This window comes from Scyliorhinus torazame, chromosome 7, assembly GCF_047496885.1.
Source record: "Scyliorhinus torazame isolate Kashiwa2021f chromosome 7, sScyTor2.1, whole genome shotgun sequence".
NCBI lineage: Eukaryota > Metazoa > Chordata > Chondrichthyes > Carcharhiniformes > Scyliorhinidae > Scyliorhinus > Scyliorhinus torazame.
In genome coordinates this window covers 195,829,293-195,854,384 of record NC_092713.1, presented here as the reverse complement: position 1 = coordinate 195,854,384, position 25,092 = coordinate 195,829,293, and the positions used below count along the sequence as shown (strand labels likewise).

At 46.2% G+C, this 25,092-nt stretch overlaps 1 long non-coding RNA gene across 1 annotated transcript; it reads right to left on the bottom strand.

The window, feature by feature from the left end:
- Window positions 1–485: 485 nt before the first annotated feature.
- Window positions 486–17,041, bottom strand: LOC140426767 (uncharacterized). Its single transcript, XR_011948290.1, has 4 exons — window positions 14,546–17,041; window positions 14,139–14,387; window positions 4,826–4,995; window positions 486–697 (listed from the first exon to the last, which is right to left on the bottom strand). It is a non-coding gene; the product is annotated as an uncharacterized lncRNA (long non-coding RNA).
- Window positions 17,042–25,092: the final 8,051 nt, after the last annotated feature.

Here is a 25,092-nt window from a genome sequence, read left to right as displayed (position 1 = left end):
AGGAATAGGAGCAGGCCATTCAGCCCCTTCGAGCCTGACCTACCATTCAATGAAATCATGGCTGATCTGTGACCTAACTCATACACCTGCCTTTGGCCCATATCCCTTAATATATTTGCTAAACCAAAATCTATCTCAGATTTAAAATTAACAACCGATCTAGCTTCAACTGCTGTTTGTGGAAGAGAGTTCCAAACCTCTTACTACCCTTTCAGTGACGAAGTTCTTCCAAACACCTCTCCTGAATGGTTTAGCCCTAATTTTTAGACTGTGCCCTCCAGGTTTTAGAATCTCCAACCAATGGAAATAGTTTATCTTTATCTAACCTGTCTTTCCCTGTTAATATCTGAGTCCACTGAGCTTGAGTTCAGCTGCATGCTGAACAACCCTCCTCTTCACCCTTAATTAAAGTGCACACATGTAGGGAGTGTTGTAGTGTGAGGCAAGCAACGAGGCAGTGTTAAATCACAAAAATGATTTATTTAACAATAAAGAACTTTATATACAGAACAGTACAACTACTACACAAGTCAGGTCCTCCAAGCTTACGCTGACCAAACTCCAACACCTGATAGGCTAATGTTCGGACGCTCTGTCCCCAAAGGCTCCTGGCCGGTCTCCTGGCAGCCCTTGAAAGATCACCCCTTAAAGCGGCCATGCTACCACATTTCGCCACCCCCATGTTCCTTACAGATCCCTGAAATACAAAAACAAAAAACTCTTACTTATACTTATACACAGTCAAAGAAAGTTACAGTAAGGGAGCTTAAAACAAAATTCATAAGGTAAGTCTATCAGGTGACTTCTCAACTCATGCCGAACATCTCAACTTGGCAACTGGTTTTACCAGACTGGAGTCATCCAAGTCTACAGCAAGGGAAGGCAAATTGGTAGAGTCCGAAGAAGGGGCGCTACTGACTACCTCTTAACCTCCTGTGGCCCACCATTTTTCCCCTTGAGGATGTCTCTGTTCTAACACCATTAACTTAGCAAGTGGTATACTGGTAGCTGGGATTAGGTCCACCCTCCCATTTGTGGGAACAACAATTTCTCACCTTCTTAAATGATTGACATGTTTTCTTGCCTCAGCACCCTGTGGGTCTATGACACAGGATACATGGCCCAGTCCTCTCCCAGGTAACCATTCTAGTCCTCCACCAAAGTTCCACTCATACACTAAATCCTCTGTTTGAAACTTGGGTGTATCATGATGGTCTTTCTGTGGGTTCCTTAACCTCTACCCTCCCCGACAAATTTGGAAAAATTAGGTCCCAGGGCACCTGCCAGTTAACAACTCTGCTGGGGTGACCCCAGTGGTGGTATGTGATGTTGTGTTGTACGAGAGCAAGAGGTCCAACAAACAAAGCAATAGTGGCCGATTAGCTTGTTGTTTCATGGACGCTTTGAAAGTTTGAACCACTCTTTCAGCCAGTCCATTTGATGCAGGTAGGAGGGGACTGTCCTTGCCTGCTGGATCCCATTGGACTTGACGAAGAGTTGAAACCCATCAGCTATGAAGGCGGTGCCGTTGTCTGAGACAATCCCCTCGGGTAGGCCGTGAATAGCAAGGATTCGGCGCAGCTTGTCCACAGTGGCTGCCACAGTGGTCGAACACATAAGGTGAACATCCAACCTCTTCGAGTGAACGTCTACCACAATCAAAAACATCATACCCAAAAATGGACCCGCAAATTCGGTGTGGAGCCTTGTCCACGGACACCCCTGCCACTTCCAAGGATGCAAAGTTGCTGCAGGTGGAAGGTTCTGTTAAATCTGACATTGTTCACATTGGTTGACCATTCTTTCGATCTCCTTGTCATCCTCTGGCCACCAAACGTAACTTCTGGCCAGCATCTTCACCTTGGACCGACCGGGATGACCACTGTGCAATTCTTGGAGAAGAGGCTGCTTACCCGGGGCGTGGAACTATCACTCTGCAACCCCACAGGAGAACCCCGTCCACACAAGTGATTTCATCATTACATTGCATATATGGCCAAACCGGTTCTGGCTTCTCAAAATGCCAGTTCATGAAAGCCAACCTTTAAACTCTTGGCAACACGGGCCATCTTTATTGGTCCACATCTTAATGTGGCCAGATGAAACAGGTAAAGTGTCAAGAAAATTCAGAGCCAGGACAATCTCTTGTGGAGTGGGAGGGTTGGATATTGTTTGTGCCAGTGGAAGTCTGCTCAAAGCATCCACATTTGATATCTGGGTACCCGCTTTATGCTGAACGGTAGCATTGTGGATAGCACAATTGCTTCACAGCTCCAGGGTCCCAGGTTTGATTCCGGCTTGGGTCACTGTCTGTGCGGAGTCTGCACATCCTCCCTGTGTGTGCGTGGGTTTCCTCCGGGTGCACCGGTTTCCTCCCACAGTCCAAAGATGTGCAGGTTAGCTGGATTGGCCATGATAAATTGCCCTTAGTGCCCAAAATTGCCCTTAGTGTTGTGGGGTTACTGGGTTATGGGGATAGGGTGGAGGTGTTGACCTTGGGTAAGGTGCTCTTTCCAAGAGCCGGTGCAGACTCGATGGGCTGAACGGCCTCCTTCTGCACTGTAAATTCTATGTAAATATGCAGCAAAGAGCAGTGCCCTTCTTTCCACTTGGGTCTCTGTTATTGGTGCGGCACGTTGATCTTCACAAATAATGCCAAGTAATGGTATATGGTGCAAGACAATGGGGAAATGCTGGCCATGAACATATTGATAACTTTTTTTGTACGGCATAAATGATGGTCAGACTTTTTTTGTCGATCTCGGAATATTTCCTTTCTGCATCCAACAGTGTTCTGGATGTGCAGGCAACCAGCCTTTCCACTCCATCTTCCATTTTGTGCAAGAGTAGCGCACCAAAACGGTACTTTCGCACTGTGGGAGTAAGTAGAAGTGGCCTCATTTTACATGAGAGGAAGTAATCAGCCCAAGTTTCCTCCTGATTGTTATCCACACATTTTGGAAGGAAGTCCACTATGATGTCTGGTGGTTGAGAACAGAAACCCTCCATGGTCACAATGTAGGATTAACTCCTGGAGAATGGACACTCGAATAATATACTTCAGAACAGAGGAGGCAAATGAATCACTGATTTTACCTTTAAGAAAAATAGTGAACAAATATATATTTGTTTTTATTTGAAAGTGGGCAAGAACCTGTTGTATCTGTCCAATTCAGATACTTTCGACCAGTTTACTTACTCAAAGTTTTTACCTATGTGTCTTTTAGATAGCGAGGAGAACAAAGGACAAACACAAGTATATTTTCAACAATCTTTATTAAACACATAATTAACCTATAAATTAACCCAAAATATATAAGACTAGAAATAGCCAAGATTCAATTATACGACCCGCAAAGCTGTCTTGATTGAACTGTGGGTCCGATTCTTGAGTCCCTCTAGTCCGTCATCAAGAAGGTGAGTCTCACTGGTTGCTTCTTCCTTCCTTCTTTCTCAGATGTCTTGATTGCCTCTGCCTGGAGTCTTCGCTGCTGATTGCCTTGGGTGCCAGTTTTTATCCCCCCATTCACGCCCTTTGCCGTTTCCTCTGGCTTTCTACCAATGAGGCCTCGGGAGGGAGTCTCAGCACCCAATGGTCCAGTTGATGACTGTTTGACAGGACACCTGAGCCCGCCCCAGGTGTCCATTTCTGATTGTGTGGTCTGCACATAATCTGTTCCCATATAAGGTGACAGCAGAAACCTTGGGTTCCAGAGTGCCTGGCTCGATCTGGGTTACTGACAATAGACAGGTGCATATCAATAGAGTGTGATGATCTCCCTGATGGGCAATTGACAGCGTTTGTATATGTGAACTTGGCCAAGTCTGAATTCTCAGCAGACCATTTGCTGGAGCTGACTGTAGTTCGATTTAAAGTGCCCAATTCTTTAACTCAAAATATCCAATTTAATCGGCTCAAAACTAGGCCTTGTCAGGTTACCACAAACCATATATCACCAGTGTCATAGAATCATAGAATCCCGACAGTGCAGAAGGCTGCACCGACCCTCTGAAAGAGCACTCTATCCAGGCCCACTCCTGTGCCCAATGCCTGTAACTCCATCTAACCTTTGGACACCAAGGGGAAATTTAGCATGGCCAATCCACCTCACCTGCACATCTTTGGACTCATTACATGTGCCTCAGCAATAGTTCACATCAGACTGATTCATATTACCCTGCTCATCATTTGCTTGTCAGACGCTCTTTTATGGAGACGACATTTATTTGTTTTCACAAAGAAGTGTCAGTATGAAAATTAATGAAGTATGAAGGGCTTCTCTCAGTTCAATCGTCTAATCAAATCTGAATTTGAAGATAAGTTACACCATCTAGTGAGGGTTAGCACACTACAGGATATTGAAGTAAAAGCAAAATACAGTGGAAGTTGGAAATCTTAAATTAAAACAGAAAATGCTGGATAAACTCAGCAGGGCTGGCAGAACCTGTGGAAAGGAACAGAGTTAATGAGCGGGATTATGTGTTAGTCAACGCCGAAACTGGGAAATGCGATTGGGCAGAGAATTATGTGTTCCATGACATGATGAAAAATTTCTGATTCCAAAATTATTCTCAGAAAGCAATACTGTCCAAATGGCGTATTAAAAGTGCAGTACTTTGAACTTTCTTCCTCCAGCTTTAGCTGCCAGAAACCTTGGGGTGCATCAAGCTTTGTAAAGAATTGTGCACCAGCCATCTCAGATGTGATTCCCTCACGCTTTGGTATTTGGTAGTATTCTCTTTTGAAATTCTCATTAAGATCTTTGGGATCCATACATATGCGAATATCGCCATTCTTTTTCTTTACACAAACCATGGAATTTACCCATTCGGTAGGTTCTCCTTTCTTTCTGATTACTTTTAATTTTGTCCTTCTGTCTAGCTCCTTTTTGAGGCAATCCCGAAGAGGGGCAAGTACTCTTCTTGGTGTCTGTATCACGGTTTTTGCATCCTCTTTGAGTTGTATCTTGAAGGTGAATGGTAGTGCACCAAAACCTGTGAACACATCACTGACATTGTAGACAATTTGCTCAAAATCATTGGCATACTGCTGCAATCCTTTGTGGATGCTATATACCAATTGTAATCAACCTAATTCTTCACAAAACTGATCACCTAATAATGAATCCAAGCCCTTGGAAAAAAGCCAGAATGGGAGAGAATAAACTGTGTTCTTCACCACCACACTCAGGTCACAAGCACCATAACATTTAATGCTTGTACCATTATGATCTCTCAGAGATATTTTGTGATTTCTTCTAATCAGCTGAATTTTTAGACTTTTTAAAAAAATCAGCCATGCTGATTAAATTGGCTTTGGCACCAGTGTCTAATTTCAATTGGACCACTGTATCATTCACTTCAAGTGGTTGCAGCCATTTGTCCTCAGCAACCATATTTATTTTAAATGGAGTATCGGTTTGCATTTTCTAAGTGCTGATAATTTTTTGATGTCTCCAAAAAATTCTTCTTCTCTGTTGTTACTCAACAAACAATGATGTTACTCTAACAATTCTCAGCAAAGTGATTTTTTTCCTTTGCACCTGGAACAAAACTTGCCAAATGCTGGACACTGCCTTAATTTGTGCCTTTGACCACATCTTTTACACAGAAATAATTTGTCCTGATCTTTTACCTGTTTGTTGGCGTGTGAGATTTTCAGAAACTGCCCCACCTTTTTTTGGAAGTTTCCCACCTTTTTGGAAAAAGGGCAGCAACCGGAGTGCTTTCCTCCAAGAAGACACCGCCATTACTGAGAAACATTTTAGAATGCGGTGCTGCTAGTTCATGGGCCTGACAAATCTTAACTGTTTGTTCTAATTGAGCTCTGATTCCCTCAGCAACCGTTCCCTCAGCTTATTTTCATTCACACCAATCACAATTTTGCCCCGATTCATGAACGATTCCACCGCAGAAAAATTACAGGTTTTAGTTTTTAACTTGAAATCAATGGACTCTTCTGTCTTCTATAAACGTGATCTAAACAAATTGCGTTCATAAATGTCACTCTTTCTGGGCATGAAATGTTCATTAAATTTTCAAATTACTTTGTTAAAATTTTTACTACCTTCACCGTTTGCAAATATAAATGTATTAAACACAGCAATTGCTTCGGGCCCTGCCTCTGTTAGGAGCATCGCTACCTAGCGCAAATCTGATTGATCTCCTAAATTTACTACAGTAAGAAACAGATTAAATTGTTGTTTAAACACACGCCAGTTGCTGTCCACATTGCCATGAAATCTGAGACTCATTGGTGGCTTCAACGACTCCATGTGGGTCATTCATGCAGTCTGCAAAATCTTCAAGTATCTGTGGATCTCGTGGCAGGCTTGTGTTTAATACCATCCAACCCTGGTACTATATAATGTTCTTGTCAGGTGGCCTGATTTATAGAGTCATAAAGGTTTACAGCATGAAAACAAGCCCTTTGGCCCAACTTGTCGATGCCGCTCAGTTTTTATCACTAAGCTAGTCCCAATTGTCCGCATTTGGCCCATATCCCTCCATACCCAGCTTTCCCATATAACTGTCTAAATGGTTTCTAGAAGACAAAATTGTACCCGCTTCTACTACTGCCCCTGGCAGCTTGTTCCAGACACTCACCATCCTCTGTGTGAAGAAATTGCCCCTCTGGGGCCTTTTGTATCGCTCCCATCTTACCATAAACCTATGTCCTCTAGTTTTAGACTACCTCACCTTTGGGAAAAGATGTTGACTGTCTACCTTATCTATGCTCCTCATAATTTTATAGACCTCTATCAGCTCACCACTAAGCCTCCTGCGCTCCAGGGAAAAAACTCCCAGTCTATCCAGCCTCACCTTATAACTCAAACCATCAAGTCCTGGTAGCATCCGAGTAAATCGTTTCTGCACTCTTTCTAGTTTAACAATGTCCTTTCTGAGGCAGCACGGTGGCGCAGTGGTTAGCACTGGGACTGTGGTGCTGAGGACCCGGGTTCGAAAACCCGGCCTTGGGTCACTGTCCGTGTGGAGTTTGCACATTCTCCCCGTGTCTGCGTGGGTTTCACCCCCACAACCCAAAGGTAGGCGGCAAGGTAGGTGGATTGGACACGCTAAATTGTCCCTTTAATTGGAAAAATTATAATTGGGTATTCTAAATTTATTTTTAAAAATAAAATAATGTCCTTTCTATAATAGGGTGAGCATAACTGTACACAATATTTTGAGTGTGGCCTTACTAATGTCTTGTACACCTCCAGCAAGATGGCCCAGCTCTTGTATTCAATGTTCTGACCAATATTCAATGTTCTAACCAATGAAACCAAGCATGCTGAATGCCTGCTTCTCCACCCTGTCCACCTGTGGCTCCACCTCAAGGAACAATGAACCTGTACTCCTAGATCGTTTTGTTCTATAACTCTCCCCGACTCCCTACCATTAACTGAGTAGGTCCTGCCCCGATTCAATCTACCAAAATGCATCACCTCACATTTATCTAAATTAAACTTCATCTGCCATTTATCGGCCCACTGGTTCAATTGATCAAGATCCTGTTGCAATCCTAGATAACCTTCTTCACTGTCCACTATGCCAGCAATCTTGGTGTCATCTGTAAAGTTACTAACCATGCCTCCTAAATTCTCATCCTAATCATTCATACAAATAACAAATAAGAGTGGACCCAGCACAGATTCCCGAGGCACACCACTGGTCACAGGTCTCCAGTTTGAAAAACAACCCTCTACAACCACCCTTTGTCTTCTGCCCTCAAGCCAATTTTGTATCCAATTGGCTAACTCACCCTGGATCCCATGAAATTTAATCTTGTGTAGCAATCTACTATGCAGTACCTTGTCAAAGGCTTGCTAAAGTCCATGTAGACAATGGTGACTGCACTGCCCTCATCTACCTTCTTGGTTACCCCTTCAAAAAACAACTTCAAATTTGTGAGACATGGGGCGAAATTCTCCCCCAACGGCGCGATGTCCACCGACTGGCGCCAAAAACGGCGCCAATCAGACGGGCATTGCGCCGGCCCAAAGGTGCGGAATGCTCCGCATCTTTGGGGGCCGAGCCCCAACATTGAGGGGCCAGGCCGGCGCCGGAGGGATTTCCGCCCCGCCAGCTGGCGGAAATGGCGTTTGTTGCCCCGCCAGCTGGCGGAAATGGCGTTTGGTGCCCCGCCAGCTGGTGCGGAAATGCGGCGCATGCGCGGGAGCGTCAGCGGCTGCCGACAGTTTCCCGCGCATGCACAGTGGGGAGAGTCTCTTCCGCCTCCGCCATGGTGGAGGCCGTGGCAGAGGCGGAAGGGAAAGAGTGCCCCCACGGCACAGGCCCGCCCGCGGATCGGTGGGCCCCGATCGCGGGCCAGGCCACCGTGGGGGCACCCCCCAGGGTCAGATCGCCCCGCACTCCCCCCAGGATCCCGGAGCCCGCCCACGCCGCCTGGTCCCGCCGGTAAATACCAGCTTTGATTTACGCCGGTGGGACAAGCAATTTCTGGGTGGGACTTCGGCCCACCCGGGCCGGAGAATTGAGCGGGGGGTCCCGCCAACCGGCGCGGCCCGATTCCCGCCCCCGCCCAATCTCCGGTACCGGAGACTTCGGCGGGGGCGGGGGCGGGATTCACGGCGGCCAACGGCCATTCTCCGACCCGGCGGGGGTCGGAGAATGACGCCCCTGATTTTCCACTCACAAAGCCACGCTGACTGTCCCTAATTAGTCCTTGCCTCTCTAAATGCCTGTAATATCCTGTCTCTCAGAATACCTTCTAACAACGTAACCGCCACAGACGTTAGGCTTACCGGTCTGTAGTTCCCAGGCTTTCCCCTGCAGCCCTTCTTAAACAAAGGCACAACATTTGCTACCCTCCAATCTTCAGGCACCTCACCTGTGGCTGTCGACGATTCAAATATCTCGCAAGGGGACCTGCAATTTCCCCCCTAGCCTCCCACAACGTTCTGGAATACATTCCTCAGGTCCCAGGGATTCACCTACCTTAATGCGTTTTAAGACTTCCAGCACCTCCTTCTCTGTAATATGTACACTCCTCAAGACATTTTCCCTAACATCCATGCCTTTCTCAACAGTAAATACCGATGGGAAAAATTCATTTAGGATCTCACCCATCTCTTGTGGATCCGCATGTAGATGACCATGTAGGTCCTTAAGAAGCCCTACTCTCTCCCGAGTTACTCTTTTGCCCTTTCTGTATTTATAGACGCTCTTTGGATCTGCCTTTGCCTTATCTGCCGAAGCAATCTCATGTCCCATTTTTGCCCTCCTGATTTCTCTCTTAACTCTGCTCCAATAACCTCCCTACTCTTCAAGGGATCCACTTGATCCCAGCTGCCGATTCATGTCATATTTCTCCTTCTTCTTTTTGACCATGGCCTCAATTTCCGGAGTCATCCAGGGATCCCCACTTCTACCAGCCTTACCCTTCACTCTAAAAGGAACGTGCTTACTCCGAACCTTGGTTAACACACTTTTGAAAGCCTCCCACTTACCAGCCGCCCCTTTGCCTGGAAACAGGCTCCCCCAATCAATTTTTGAAAGCTCCTGTCTTATACCATCAAAATTGAGCCTTGTCCCAATATAGAATTTTAACTTTTGGGCCAGACCTATTGCAAGAATACTGGTAGCTAAAGCTCTAAACAATTTATTAACATTAACTGTGGGTCAAATATACACAAAATAACAGATGAGTAACAGTATGAACATGCACAAACCACGATCTTCTCCCAGCTCCTGAGTCAGTCTGAGGTCACCTGACTCTAACATTCACTTATATACTAGTGCGACGCCTAGTGATCAGTCGGTGAATTACAACACAACCATGATCTCACTGCACTTGGAGCTTTAATCCGCTCCGTGTTGCTTCCTTTTGATGATAGAACTTCACCGTGAGGTAGTTGAGTAAGGAATTGTGGTATTGAACTTGCAACACAGCGCTCTATGTTATAGCATGTATATGAGATAGAGGAAAAAATCCAGATAAAAGCACAAGTGAGAAAGGAATAGAAGGACATGTCAATAGGGTTTGATGAAGTAAGGTGGGAGAAAGCTCATTTGGAACAAAAATGCCAATTCCGGCTTGTTGGTGAAACATAGAATTCTGAGGGAGCTTGATGAGTTAGATCCAGAGAGGATGCTTCCTCTCATGGGGAAATTTAGGACAGAGTTTCAAAATAGATCTCCCATTTAAGTTAGAAATTAGAAAGAATTTATTCTCTCAGAGAATAGTTAGTGTTTGGAATTTACTCCCTCAGCGAGCAATGGAGACTGGATCATTGAATGCATTCAAGGCGAAGATAGATAGATATTTTTTTATTGACAAAGGAGTCAAACGTTATGGAAGCCTGATAAGAAAGTGGAGTTAAGGCCACATCATACCAGCCATAATCGTAATGACTGGCAGAACAGGCTCAAGGGACTGAATGGTCTAGAACACAGTGCAGAAGGAGGCCATTCGGTCCATCGAGTCTGCACCGACCCATTTAAGCCCTCACTTCCACCCTATCCCAATAACCCCTCCTAACCTTTTTGGACACTAAGGGCAATTTAGCGTGGCCAATCCACCGAACCTGCACATCTTTGGACTGTGGGAGGAAACCGGAGCACCCGGAGGAAACCCATGCAGACACAGGGAGGACGTGCAGACTCCGCACAGACAGTGACCCAGCGGGGAATCGAACCTGGGATCCTGGCGCTGTGAAGGCACAGTGCTAACCACTATGCTACCGTGCTGCCTTACTTCTACTCCTATTTCTTATGTTCTTAACATCATATGTTCTGTTGTGGCGAATGACTTGTGAATCTAATTGGAGTATAGGCATATGAGGTAATTAAATGAGGACAGGCTCAGGGTCTGCTGTGAAATCCTCCTACCATCGTCTCATGGCACACTCACTCTCGGACAGTACATGAGATGTAGCCAATTGGCCAATGTACTGGAAAGCTGATGGAACCACACCTCTGTAAATATCAACACTTTCAGGAGGGTAGGGCGAGTGAAAAATTTGACAGTTTTGATTATGTCTCCGGCGCCTTTATTTGCACGGATGCATTTGTAAGTCTATTTCATTAAGAATTTAGAATCAAAGCTTTAAAATAGGTAACTGCTGAAGGATTATGCAAATTCAAGTTGTTTGCTTTCAGATAGATTTGTATTCGAGTCAGAGATGAGTGAAGAAACTAAAAAACGCTTTGATAAATTGCAGACAAACAAGTCTTTTCAAGATCAGGTGTAAATGATCTAAATGCATTTGACGGTTCACAATCTGTCAGCCACTTCAATGGGTGGAAAGTAACCTTAAATTGACAAAGTGTTCATTGAGAAGAAGGAGTGTTGGGCTAATTATTTCCTTTGAAAAGAGTACTATTGTTTTCCTGTGGTAACTGTATAAAAGCCTATTTGCATTTATTTGACTGCCAATTATCTTTTGGTGTAGTTCTGCATGGCTGGCCTGCTTTTTAACATATAGAGGCATCAAGTGAGACCTTAATTATAATGAAAACCAATGGTACAAATATGTATGCACAAAGCTATGTTGTAGGTGCCGCAGTAGTTGCTTTCTGAATTTCTTTAACTCCTATAAGAGGAAGGATTCTCCACAACTGTGATTTCTCTCTCGCCTCTATTTCCCATTATACATTCTTTGCTCTCATCAGCAGGAGAGCAGTGGAAGGTATATTCTATGAGTTCTAATGGCATAGCATCTTTTCATTATGCTGCTATGCCTCCACCAAAATCACCCAATGTTTCCCCAAACAACATCAGTTTACCTTCATGTACCTCACTTGAGTGGCTGTTCATCATTCATCGGGTTGAGGCAGCAAGCCATCCATTCAGCTTTGTAATGGTTTGAACAGCTGAACGGCTTGCTAGGCCACATCAGAGGGAAGTAGAGAGGAGGACCAGAGTCAAAGATAGGCCAGAGAAGGAAGGACAACAGGTTTCTTTCCCTGAAGGACTAATTGTGTTTTTAATGGCACCTTCATGGCCAGTGTGTCACAATTGAGCCCATTGCTTTCTTCACTCAATATTCCTGCGAACTGACTTTGCATCAATGCCACTTAACAGTGTTTGATTGTAACACTGGGAACTCAGGCCATTAGTTTATTGTAGTCCACTCTTCGTCTTGCTTCAGTGCTACTCTTCCTTCCTTTTGTCTGATATGTACTTGCCATGGGGACATTTTGTGTCAATGGCATTTGACTTCCACATAGCCTCAAAAGACCAGTTTGTGAAAGACCAAAAGGAGGTCCCAAGGCCGGACGTGCTGGGCAGAGGTTGGTCCAGCAATTTTCTGGAAGTAACCTCCTCATTGGCTGCCTCTTGCTAAAGTCAATATTTTCCCGCTTCTGTAGCAGAAAAATTCAACACGCTCGTTAAGACAAAATAACAAGCTTTATTTTCAAAACAACTGCATGCAGTAATGGCTGAAACTTGAAGTCAGAGAGCAGTTAATGAAACTCGCTGATTCCTTCTCAAGTTCGCATTTTCACAGAGAATCAGCTCAATATTTATACATTATCATTATCAAGATTGCGTGACAACAGTATAGTCAGGAATTTGATCGGAAATAGAAACGGAAGCAATGTCATAAAACAGACCTTTTTTGATCGCATCACTCATACCATTATCTTGTCCTTGGAAGGAACATTGAAAGGTCGGAGTAGAATTATTTCTTCCTGAACGTATCTTGTTTTATTCCTACGCCCCTGGGTTATGACGAGTTAGTTTTATCAGGACTTGCCGAGGTCTGGTATTTTGGAATGGCTTGACCTTCTCTGATTTTTTTCAGACTTCAAGTTATGCAGAGTTGGCCTTATCAGTCTTACAGTCTGAAATGGTTAGGGCAACATTTCTTACAGGGGTCTGGTGAACTGTGAGCATTCTTTACATGGGCCTGGTGAGCTGGAATGAGTAATTCAGCCTTTCTTACATTGTATCAAACATTTTGACCAGTCTTCCCATTGACTAGTTTTCCCATCATGCCATTACTTAATTCGCACAATATCACATTCCCTCCTTTTGTCATATCATGACAACTAGTTAAATAGGTATATCCATGACTCGATTGAAAATGCATTTACACAAGCAACCAAGCAATCCTATCCCTAGTAGCATTAATAGTAGTAGAATGAAGGCCTTAAAGATCCAATCAAATAATCCGTCACCCAACCATCCTAGCCAACCAGGCGGGTTATAGTCATGAAATTTACCGCCAATCTCTTGAATTTGAGCAGCCTGTCTCTTAATATAGTCGGCCAGGTTAGTGATATTTTCAGAGCTATCTGGAATATAAGTACAGTACTCCTGACCTATGATAGCGCACGTTCCTCCCTGTGAGGCTAACAGACAATCCAAAGCCAGTCGATTTTTAATGCCACGGTCCGAAAAGCTACTAGCTCAGCTGAGACCTCAGCCAGGGCCTGTCCAGTTTCCCTGGCTTCAGAGAGATGGGAGTGCTGACGTAAGTAACATGGTGGTACCCTCAGATAGATAAGTATCATTTATAATTTGGGAGGGTGGGGTGGGGGTCATAGGGGCTGTAAGGGTTGCAACAGGTAGATCGCCTCCATGAAATAGGTGGCCTCAGTATGTGGCAGCGGGCAGGGGGGTGGGGGGGGGGCAACTGCCCCTCCATCAGGAAAATGCTGGTGACACCACATAATGCTTGTTAATAGTGTCCTTAAAAAGCCAATCCATATCCCTGCTTGCCACTGGCAAACAACTCCAACGGTACAGGATAGCATTAGTGAGCCATCCTGATGCAGCCCGCTGCTCTTTGACCTTTCCCCACCAGCAACTCCCCTGTCCCACCCACACAGAATTTGAGAAAATTCAGGCCAACAGTTCAGGTCAATGACCTTTCTTCAGAACTGGTGGGTCAGTTATAGAGGGAAAATGAGCCTCAATTACAACTCAGAGCATGAATTAAGCGGTGGGTTGGGGTGAGAGGATATTCCCATGGTGTTCCTGGCACGATGCATGGGCTTAACAGCCTTCCCTACAGGTTGAATGATGGGTCCGATTGGTCGCTCACACAACTCGCGCAACTTCTGGTTTGAATCCTGAGGCCTTCTTTAAATAAACATTTCTTTCAAGTCCCCAATTGGCCACGCACATACTAATTGCCAGCTGCGGTGCAGTGAGTAACTCTTACCTCTGAGTTAGGAAGTCAAGCTTTCAAGCTCCACTTCATAAGGAGCGAGCATATAATCCAGGTGGTTGGATGAGTCTTCATTTTTGATCTCGTTGAGGAGTGCGGGCCCTCTCGATGGACATGCACCTCCTTGCTGCATTGCAAATTCTTCCTGGCAGTCAGATATTTTCTCCAATTGTGACCATTGTGGTTGATCATTTTGGTCTTTCACTCATTGGAGTCCAATGAATGTTCCAGCATGCCCCATATCTGGATGTTAGATTGACATTAAACATGAGTTCACAAAAACAGAGAATACAGTTTAAAACAGGAAACGTAGGAAAGTAGTGAATCATACACCCAACTCTATTACGTTTCACACCTCCATAAGTTTAGTTTGGGCGTAAGGGACACGTGCACATACTCACAAATGTTACATTTGGCAGTATTAGCTTGATAATGGGAACATCTCCCCTGCCACAAGCATCTCTCAGTATTTCAACACCTCCCCGAATGATTTGCATACATTTTCTTTTTTTCTCTCCTTTAAATTTCTCTTCCTTGGTGTCCTTTTCTTTGATCTCTTTCTTTTCCTTTCCATTCTTCTCTTGTCTATGTATCTTTTTTTCTCCTCTCATGAGTGTTGGCAGAGTAATAGAGATTAGATTCATGAATAACGTTCAAGTAACCCACTTCCACATTGTAAAACTTTAATTTGCATGATTTTCAGCCTGGATTTAATTAGAATTAAGAAACCTGAACCATAAATTATTTGCATTATGGCAACAAGTCAATGGAGTTAATTGATTGTTACAAGAACAAGTTCTTAATAACTGCTCGGTAGGAAATCTAAGATCTTGTAATTTATTGTAGATTGTTAGATTCACCCATAGTTATTAATTCAGTACCTTCAAACTTATTGCACAGACACAAGCCCAATTTCAACTCAGAGCTTGAATTAGGCAGTGGGTTGGGGTGAGCGAACAGTATCCTGATGTTCCTGGCACGAAGCATGGGCTTAACTGGTTTCTGTACCGATTGCGTGACAGATCGAACTGATTGTCCACATAACTCGCACAATTTCCTGTGTGAATCCCAAGACCTGTTTCAGATAAAGGTTTCCTTCATGTCTATCTGCTGGCGCACATACTAGCTGCCATCTGTGGCTCGGTGAATAACTCTTATCTCTAACCTTCAAAGTTGAGGCTTAAAGAACCACTTCATGAGAGCTGATACTATAACCTAGGCCAGTAATTTTTAAACTCAGGGTCGTGACCTGTGGGTGGGTCGCGAGCAGGCATCGGGAGGGTCGTGGGGCCATCGGTCATGGTGCTTCCGATCGCGGGAAAAAGTGCCCAATGGCCGCAATTGGCTTTTTAAAATATCGGCCGAGTCTGATTTCCAGAATGCCAGCCGTCCCGTGCATGTATGCCCCCTCAGCAGTGCGCAGGCCCAGACCTCAGCGAGGCAGACCACCTCCTCCTGTCATTAGCAGATTCTTTTTGAAAATCGATGGAGTCTTCTCTCCAGAAGCAGTGGTAGAGAACAGGTCACATACCCCGTACACTGACGTCATGTGCTCTAGGAACGAGAGGGATTCCTCCATTTTGTAGGTGCCAACAGTGCTGGAGTGAACTCCAGGGCCTCTGGTGAACAACCCTTGAGAAGAAGTTGAAAACAGGAACAAGGCAGTATAAAGAATTTTTCTTGAGGTATGGGTTTATTAATTGTGCCAATGCAAATCAGGAAGCAAAGCCCATGTGTGTTAGATGCAGGGAAATACTGACAAATGAAAGATTAAAACCCTCAAACTTCAAAGGGATTTGAAGAGTAAGCTTGGAGAATTTGAGGACAAACCTCCTGATTTTAAATCTCCAAGCTGAAGTCCTTAACAGAAATGTAACATTGAATGGCAAATCAAGTGAGATTGTGAGGACCAAGCAGGTTCACGGTAAGAGGAAATGGTGGGTCGTGAAGTTTGGACGGCGAGTCACGAAGTTCAGGCGGCGTTGCTCACGAAGGTCATCCGGCATGGGTCGCGAAGGTCAGCCGGCGTGGGTCGCGAAGGTCAGCAGGCGTGGGTCACGAAGGTCAGCCAGTTGGCAAAAATGGTCCCAGGCACAAAAAAGCATGAAAAACACTGACCTAAGCAAACACTTTAGTGTAGTGTCTTTTGGATGAGTCACTGAACAAATTTATTGAATATAAAAGGGTAGACGTGATGCTTCAGTTGCACACAATTGTGCTGAGATCCCACCTGATGTACAGTATTCAATTCCTCAAGCTGGATATTGGCCTCGGAGGGGATTCAATGCAAGTTGACAAGAATAAATACTGGCAATTAGGGGGTTAAATTTGACAATTTAAAAACCTGGCTATATTCCCATGGGCAGAGTACAGACAATGTACTTAGGTCTGCGGAATGGGGCGCTGTGGATTAGTTAGTAAAAGCGCCTGTCTGCTAAACAGGAGATGCTGAATTCAAATCGCAGCGGTGCCTTTATGCGTTTACTCAATGCATTGCTTGAGGTCAAAACATGAAGAAAGCAGAAAATCATGGGGAAATCTCTGGAGCACCATCCTTAAAGCTCCTTTAGGGCGGCACAGTGGTGAGCACTGTTGCCTCACGGTGTCAAGGTCCTGGATTCGATCCCTGCCCGGGTCACTGCACATTCTCCCCGTGTCTGCATGGGTCTCACCCCCCCAAACCCAAAGACGTGCAGGGTAGGTGGATTAGCCACGCTAAATTTCCCCTTAATCTGAAAAATAAAACATTTTAAAAGTCTGCGGACTGGGATTTGAACACTGATCATCTGTCTTAAAGGGGATAATGCTACTATTGAGTCAAAGCCAACACTTACACTGCCATGTTAAATGTTCTATACAATTGAAATCCACTGTTACAGGAAACCAGTTGGTAACCTTGCACTCACCCATTCTGTGATCAGATTTCAGTTCCAGCGAGATGGCAGAAAGTAATTGTAGAAGGCATTCGTTAAGTGAAAGTTCCCAAGAGGTACCTCTCCTTTTTTCTTGATGCATTTCTATATCTTTTATTTCACAAGAAGGTGAATAAATGATTAAACTAAAAAAAAAATTGCCTTTTGTCATCATTCTTTGGCAGTTGGGAATTCATTAAATATTAATTAGAACAGTTTCAAGAATTCTCACTTTTGGGCCTGGCCTCAATATTACCTGGTATGTGGAAACATAAACAGTAAAGACCTTGGCATCGAGCGCCAAATGAGCATGATCTTGCTGATACAGCCACCACCACTCCCCCATCCCAACCCCCCCAACCTCAGGCGATTTGCCTCTTGCTTTGCAAAGTGATTACATCTGGAGACAGGATTAGTGAAAGTACTTCAACCAACTAGAAACTGCTCAATGGAAAATGGTGGATTAGGGGAACAAGAAATCCTGCAAGCACAGAAACATATGCTACAACAAAACTTCCACAATAAATTAGCTTGTCACCCCTTTGTCCTTTGTTCAGTCTGCTCGGGAGTGTTCATGCTGTATGGTTCCTACATGATGCAAAAACCGTAGGATTTCACTAATGTAGATTGGAAGTGTGAGCTGGCAACCTTCAGTGTAAAGGAGGAACAAATGCAGGTATTATTTTTTGGAGGGGGGCTGTCTAGGGGAACTTTCTTGAGGAGTCCAATGGATAAACCATTCACGATTTCAGAATATTATTGGAGATTATTTTCAAGTTTGCAATGTTTTTGTTACCCTATTGATTATTCTCATGCTTACCTGACCTGGCTGGACTGTCATGTTCCATCATTCAACTTGAGCTATTCCCAAACTCTGCTGCTTGTACAAGCCCTCACCAAATCCTGTTCATCTATCACCCAAGTGTTCGCTGATCTCCTGAGGTCTGACAATGCCTCAGATTTAAAATTCTCACCCTTCTATTCAAATCCCCTCCATAATCTTGCCCAGCATGCTGGCATACTGGTACCTTACTGCGCCAGGGACTCAAGTTCAATTCCTGCCTTAGGTGACTGCCTGTGTGCAGTATGCATGTTCTCCCCTGGTCTGCACGGGTTTCCTCCCACAGTCCAAAGGTGTGCAGGTTAGAAGGATTGGCCATGGGGAGAATGTGCAAACTCCACACAGACAGTGAATTGGGGCTGGGAACGAACCTGGGTCCTCAGTGCTGTGAGGCAGCAGTGCTAACCACTGTGCCACCGTGCCACCCTTGGGAAATTGATGTTTAACGATTCGCTTTAGTTTAGTTTACACACAATCAAAGTATGCCAACCCAATATACTTTTCTGTTGGATTCTGGGACATAGGGCAGGATTCTCCAGCCACGCCCACCCAGCGACTAGAAATTCCCACCCAAATTCAATGGGTTTTACATGGTCCGCGTCCAGCCCGTGGCGATCTTGCAGCGGTGGGTGGGGTGGAACAATCCGGCCCATAAGCTCATCACGTGAGTTGGTTGTAACATCACACAAAATTTATTTTTAAAATTTAGAGTACCTAATTATTATTTTTTTTTCAATTAAGGGGCAATTTAGCGTAGCCAATCCACCTACTGCTCACATCTTTGGGTTGTGGGGGTGAAACCCACACAGACATGGGGAGAATGTGCAAACTCCACACGGACAGTAACCCAGGGCCGGGATTCGAACCCGGGTCCTCAGCGGCGTAGTCCCAGTGCTAACCACTGCACCACATGCCACTCCACATCACACAAACTTCACAAGGAACGAAACACATAAGGCAGTGATGTAAGATGTCAACGTTGAACAATTACTGGTACAGAACTATCCAACTTCCTCGCGATTAAAACCATCAGCTCCATCCTCTAAATTCAAAGGTCTAAGGCACGATCCAATGGCCACGCTGCACCCTAAAAACACCGCACAGCGTGGCCAATGAAAGCCGGGAGATCCCGCTCCAAGGATCTATCCGGCTTGCAACGTCACTTGAGATCCAACGCGATCTTGTGAGACGTTGCGATGTAAATCCGGTCTATTGTGGGCGGGATCACTTTTTGGCAAATCTTCATATTAGAGTGAGTCAGCTAGTCTCACTCTAAGGTGCCTGGCACTGCCAAGGTGCCCAGGTGGCATTTTTGCACACTTGTGATTGGGCTGGTGGTGCCCTGTGTGTGTTTTGGGGAGTGCGGGGTGGGCTGTGCACCACCTTGAGCTGCATCAGGCTCAACCTGGCGCAGGAGGAGGTGGAGTTGATTCTGTGCTATGCCTCGATCCAGAGACCACCCCTATGTCCATGCCCACCTCCTACTCCCATTTCTGTTTGGTCTCGTCCAGTGGGGTACTGACCTTTTCTATGAGTCGTTCGTAGATGTCGCCACATTTGTCATCCCCTAAACAGTTCATCCCTACCATTGTGACCAGAAATGTGCGTCCCGGTCTGGGGAAATGCTTCTGTCTCCTTGTCGAGAAAGTCGCACAGCTGTAGGTACCTGAGCCTGTTCCTTTTCGGAAGTTGCAGCCTCTCTGAGAGTTCCCCCAGGGTCGCCGGTCTATCGTCCACATACATGTCCCCTACTTTCCCCTTCCACATCCCAATTGTGGCATATATACCAGTCGGTGTGAATCTACGGTTGTTGCAGATGGGGGCCTCTATGGACATCTCGCCAAGCTTGAAATGGTGCCTGAACTGGTACCATGTTCTTAGTGTGGCCACTACCACCGGGCTCCTGGAGTGTGTTTGTGGTGGGGGGAGGGGGGGGGCAGATGTGGAGTGGTGGCCAGCACTCAGAGAGATGTAGCCATGCAGGAGGCCTCCTCCATTTGGACCCAGTCCGCCTCCGGTTACTTCAGCCACCCACCTCTCTGCATTTATTGCCCAGTGGTAGAATACGTGAGGATTGGAGATTGGGAGAGAATAGGAGGTTCGGTAGGGCCAGGCCTCCCACTTGTCGCCCTCGCTATAAGATGGTCTTGTGTAACCTAGGGACGCTTCCCCCCCCCCCCCAGATGAATGCCACGATTAACTTGTCAACACTTGGTGAAGAAAGATTTGGGAATGAAGACAGGGAATGATCTGAATATGAACAGGAACCTGGGAAGCAATTTCATTTTGAGTGTCTGTACCCTTCCTGCAAGCAAAAGAGGGAGTGAGTCCCATCTTTGCAGGTCTCTCTTCACCTCCTCCACCAGGCTGGAGAGCTCCCATTTGTGGAGCCTTGTCCAGGTGTGGGCCACTTGTATTCCCAGGTAACTGAACTTGGTTTGGGTCACTTTAAATGGCAGTCCTTCCAGCTCCGCTCCTCCCTCTCGGGGGTTAATCGGGAAGATTTAGCTCTTTTATAGGTTGAATTTGTAATCTAGAAAGCACCAAACTCCCTAAGGAGTCCTGTTATCTTTCCCATGCTGGCCAAGGGGTTTGAAATGTAGAGGAGCAGGTTATCCGCATAGAGTGCGACTCTATGCTCTCTGTCTTCTCTCCGATTGCCCGTCCACCACTCCGCCGATCTAAGGGCGATGGCCAGTGGTTCGATTGCCAGTGCGAATAGGAATGGGGATAACGTGAACTCCTGCCTCGTTACCCTGTGAAGCCTAAAGTATTCGGAGATGGTGGCATTCGTCCGCACGCTTGCTGTAGGGGCGCTGCACAGGAGCTTCACACATGCGGTGAGCTCTGCTCCAAATCAAAACCGTTCAAGCACCATGACGTACCGCCATCCTACTCGATCTGAATGCTTTCTTAGCGTTCCAAATACTTTGTAAATGAATACTGGGAACCCTTCCAGTCTCGACACTTTCCCTGACTGCGTAGAATTAATGCATTCCACAATTTCCCCTAGCGGTGCTTCCAGCCGTTGTTTCCTGTCCTTCCCCCACCACCGGTTTATCCAGTCTGTCGAGGAACTGTTCCATCTCCGAGTACCCCTCTGGGGCTTCGGAGGTGCATAGCTGTCAGTAAAGTTTGCAAAGGCCTCGTTAATCTTATTTGAGTCTGCTACCATCCTACCATTTCTGTCCCTAGCTTGCATTCTCTCTTTTGTGGCTGCTTGCTTTCTTCGCTGGTGTGTCAGCATGCGGTTGGCCTTGTCTCCATGTTCGTAGAAGCCCCTTCCCTGGCCTGGCGGAGCTGGTGGACCTCCCTCATTGTGGAGAGCAGATCAAATTCCATCAGCAGATTTTTCCTCTCTGCCAGCAATTCCACAGTTGGGGCTGTGAAGTACCGGCGATCGACCTCCAGTATGGAGTCGGCCAGCCACTGCTTGGCTGCCCTTTCTTTCCCGAAGGGCCCTATAAGCTATGCTTTCCCCCCTGATCACCACCTTCAGTGCCTCCAAAATGTGGAAATTAGACTACCCCGTTCTGGTTGGCAGGTTACATAACCGTCAGTGGGTGGCTTGGGATATCTTTGTACAGAATTTCTTTTCGGCGAGTGAGTTGCATCCAGCCTCCAAGGGGGCATTGGCCCAGCCCTTCTCCAACCTCACGTCCATGTAATGTGACATGTGGTTGGAGATTACAATCTTGGAGCATTCCACCTTTGTTACCCCTGGTACTCCTGGAATGACCCTTTTCACAGAGACAATAAAGTCTGTGCTCAAGTAGGCCTTGTGTTCGTGGGAGAAGAAGGAGAATTATTTTTCTCTCAGGTGATTGCACCACCATGGGTCTACCCCCCCGCCATTGCGTTCCATAAAGGGGTTCAATTCTCGTGCCGTACCTGACACGGTTCCTGCCCTGTGATTTGATCTGTCCATTGTTGGGTCCTGTACACATGGGCAGTTAAAGTCCTCCCCCATGATACGTTGGTGGGTGTCTAGGTCCAGGATTTCGACCATTGTTTTTTTTAATGAATTCTGCATTGTCCCAGTTCGGGGCGTATATATTTGCCATGATTCCAGGCTCCTGCTGACCATAACCTGGTTCACCACTGTGCTCGTCACCACAAATGAAACTGTCCTTTTGATTATTGTGGCCACTCCCCTTGTCCTGGTGTCGAAACATGAATAAAACATTTGTCCCACCCAGCCCTCTCTCTTAAGTTTGTCTCCTGGAGAAGGCTACGTCCACCCTCAGACTCTTGAGATGGGCAATGACTCTGGATCTTTTCCCCGGTCAATTGAGGCCCCTCATGTTCCATGTTACTCTCCGGATTGGCGGGTGTACTCTCCGGATTGGCGGGTGTACTCTCCGGATTGGCGGGGGCGGGTGCGGGTGCGGGTGCGGGTGCGGGTGCGGGTGCGGGTGCCCCCCCCCCCTCCCCCTCCTGTGGAATCAGCCATATTCACCCTGTAGGCCTGGCCATGTTTGTCCCGGACTGCCGTTGCTCACCGGCCATTCAAGATGGCCGCCAACTACTTCTTCATTTTCGCCATCTCCACGTTTTGTCTGCTGCAACCAGTGCTCTATCTTCCCACCCTCCCCCTACCCCTCTCTGTTTCTCCCGCTGTACCCCCCGTTAGCCTTGCGCTCCCCCTTCCTAGTACACCCCTCCCTCCTTGGCTTTATCCCCTTTCTATATACCCCAACCCTCCCATTTAGCCCTTTGTTTCCCTTGAAGTTCCATTTTTCCCTTCCACTCTGCCAGGCAGTCCCACCCTCCCGGGCAGTTCGCCACAGTCTCCTCCTTCACTGTACTTCCCTACAACAGCTTGCATGCTAGTGTAGTGGTCCTCTAACAGTTGGATTCCACTATTTACCCCGTCCACCTCTCTTGCACCTTCCTTCCCTTCCTCCATGCCTCTGCTTGTGTTTGCATCTGCCCCTCTCAAATTCTTGCAGCCCATGTTGTGGCCATTGCCCTCTACCATTGCGTGCCCAGTCCATTTTTCTGGACAAACCTGTTGGCCTCTTCCGGGGCATCAAAGTTGTGTTCTTTATCCTGACACGTGACCCATGGCTTGGCAGGATAGAGGATGCCAAACCGCAACCCATTTTTGTATCGTGCAGATTTGGCACCGTTGAATTCTGCCCAGCACTTGGCCAGGTCAGCACCAAGGTACAAGTGGATGGAATGTCCTTCCCACTTACACCCTCTTGCCCTCATCATCCAGCTCAGGATCTGCTCTTTGTCTTGGTACCTAAGCAGTCTCATGAATATCGCCCGTTGTGATTCCCCAGCCCTGGGCCGCTGCCGAAGTGACCTGTGGGCATGGTCTACCTCCAGGGGCTTGGCAAAGACCACCTCGCCGACCAGCTTCCCGAGCATTGCTACTGCATATTCTGTGGGGTACAACCTCTACAACCTTCTGATGCAGGCAAGGATGTTGATGCTGAAAGACATACTTTTTTATTGGTGGGTTTGGGGTGAGTGAGGTGGGTGACATGCTCTAATTAACTAATATTCTGTGGCATTGAAATGATAATTATATTTGTTTCAAAGGAAGGTTACGTCACCTTTAACTTTCGGATGTTGATGTGCTCTGCGTGTAATTGTAAGATCTACGAGGAGGGCAGAGCTCTCATTAAAGCCAACAGGTATTATCTAACATTTCACCCCGTGGCACATGTTTGCTGTAAACAGACAAAGCAAGCCAGTCTGATGTACCTAGATTAACTCCACACAAAACAGCAATCTTTCTCATCTCTTACCTCAGTCTTGTGAGAAACTGCTTGTTTTCTTTTCTTACAAAGGTGGCATGGCAGCCATGGAAGTTACATGCAATGTGTAAAAGGATCGAGAACGAGAGGGCACTGATTTAAGCTGATTTGCAAAAAAATCAAATTATGGGCAGTAAGGTGACACAATGGTTAGCACTGTTCCCTCACAGCACCAGGGTCCTCACCGTGTCTGATTCCGACATTGTGTGGCTGTATGGAGTTTGCACATTCTACCCTTGTCTGCGTGGGCTTCCTCCGGGTATTCCAGTTTCTCCCACAATCCAAAGATGTGCAGGTTAGATGGATTGGCCGTGCTAAATTGCACTTAGTGTCCAGGGATGTGTAGGTTAATTTATGGGGTTACAGGGATAGGGCGGGTTGGACAATGGAGCGCAACTGGGTAGATGGCTCTTTCAAAGGGTTAGTGCAGACTCGATGGGCCGAATGGCTTTCTTCGGCACTGTACTTATTCTATAATTCGATGATGTTGGAAAAAACTTTTTCTCACAGCGAGTGGTTGGGGTCTGGTATGCACTGCCTGGAAATGCGGGGAAGGCAAGTTCAATCGAGGCATTCAAGAGGGCATTAGATAATTAAAATAGATTGAATATAGACAATGTGCAGGGGACAGAGAAAAGGCAGGGGAATGGCACTAAGTCATGAAGCTCAGGATACCAATTGGCCTCCTTCTGCATCATATGGACGGCATGGTAACACAGTGGTTAGCACAGTTGTTTCTCAGCTCCAGGGTCCCAGGTTCAAATCCCGGCGTGGGTCACTGTCTGTGCGGAGTCTAAACGTTCTCCCTGTGTCTGCGTGGGTTTCCTCTGGATGCTCCGGTTTCCTTCCACATTCCAAGGATGTGCAGGTTAGGTGGATTGGCCATGATAAATTGCCCTTAGTGTCCAAAAAGATTGGGTGGGGTTACTGGGTTACGGGGATAGGGTGGAGGTGTGGGCTTGTGTGGGGTGCGCGTTCCATGGGCCGCTGCAGACCCGATGGGCTGAATGGCCTCCTTCTGCACTGTAAATTCTATGTTCTATAACAGTTCTGTGATTCTGAGACTGCCTTACGTTTTAGTCGCACTTTGAACCTGTGTGACCTTTATACTGGCAGAAACCCCCCCCCCACTTAACAGAGGGTGTTCAGTTGCCACTTTCACTCACGTGACTCTTGTTGAATGTGACAGGTTCAGTTATTGTGTGAAAGAATGGGGTAGGGTTTTGGAAAGGGGAGGAGAAAGTAAATCAAACAGGATAAGGGAGGGAAGTGTTTTGTGATAAACATTGAAAAGCTAAATTTAAGTTGGATGGACAGTCCATAGTTTTTATAAAATTGAGGGCCGTAACTTGCTCGGAGTGGAAATTAGTGTCGGATTACACTCCGTGTCGAATTACTCACAGGGTTTTCTCCCAATCCTTTCT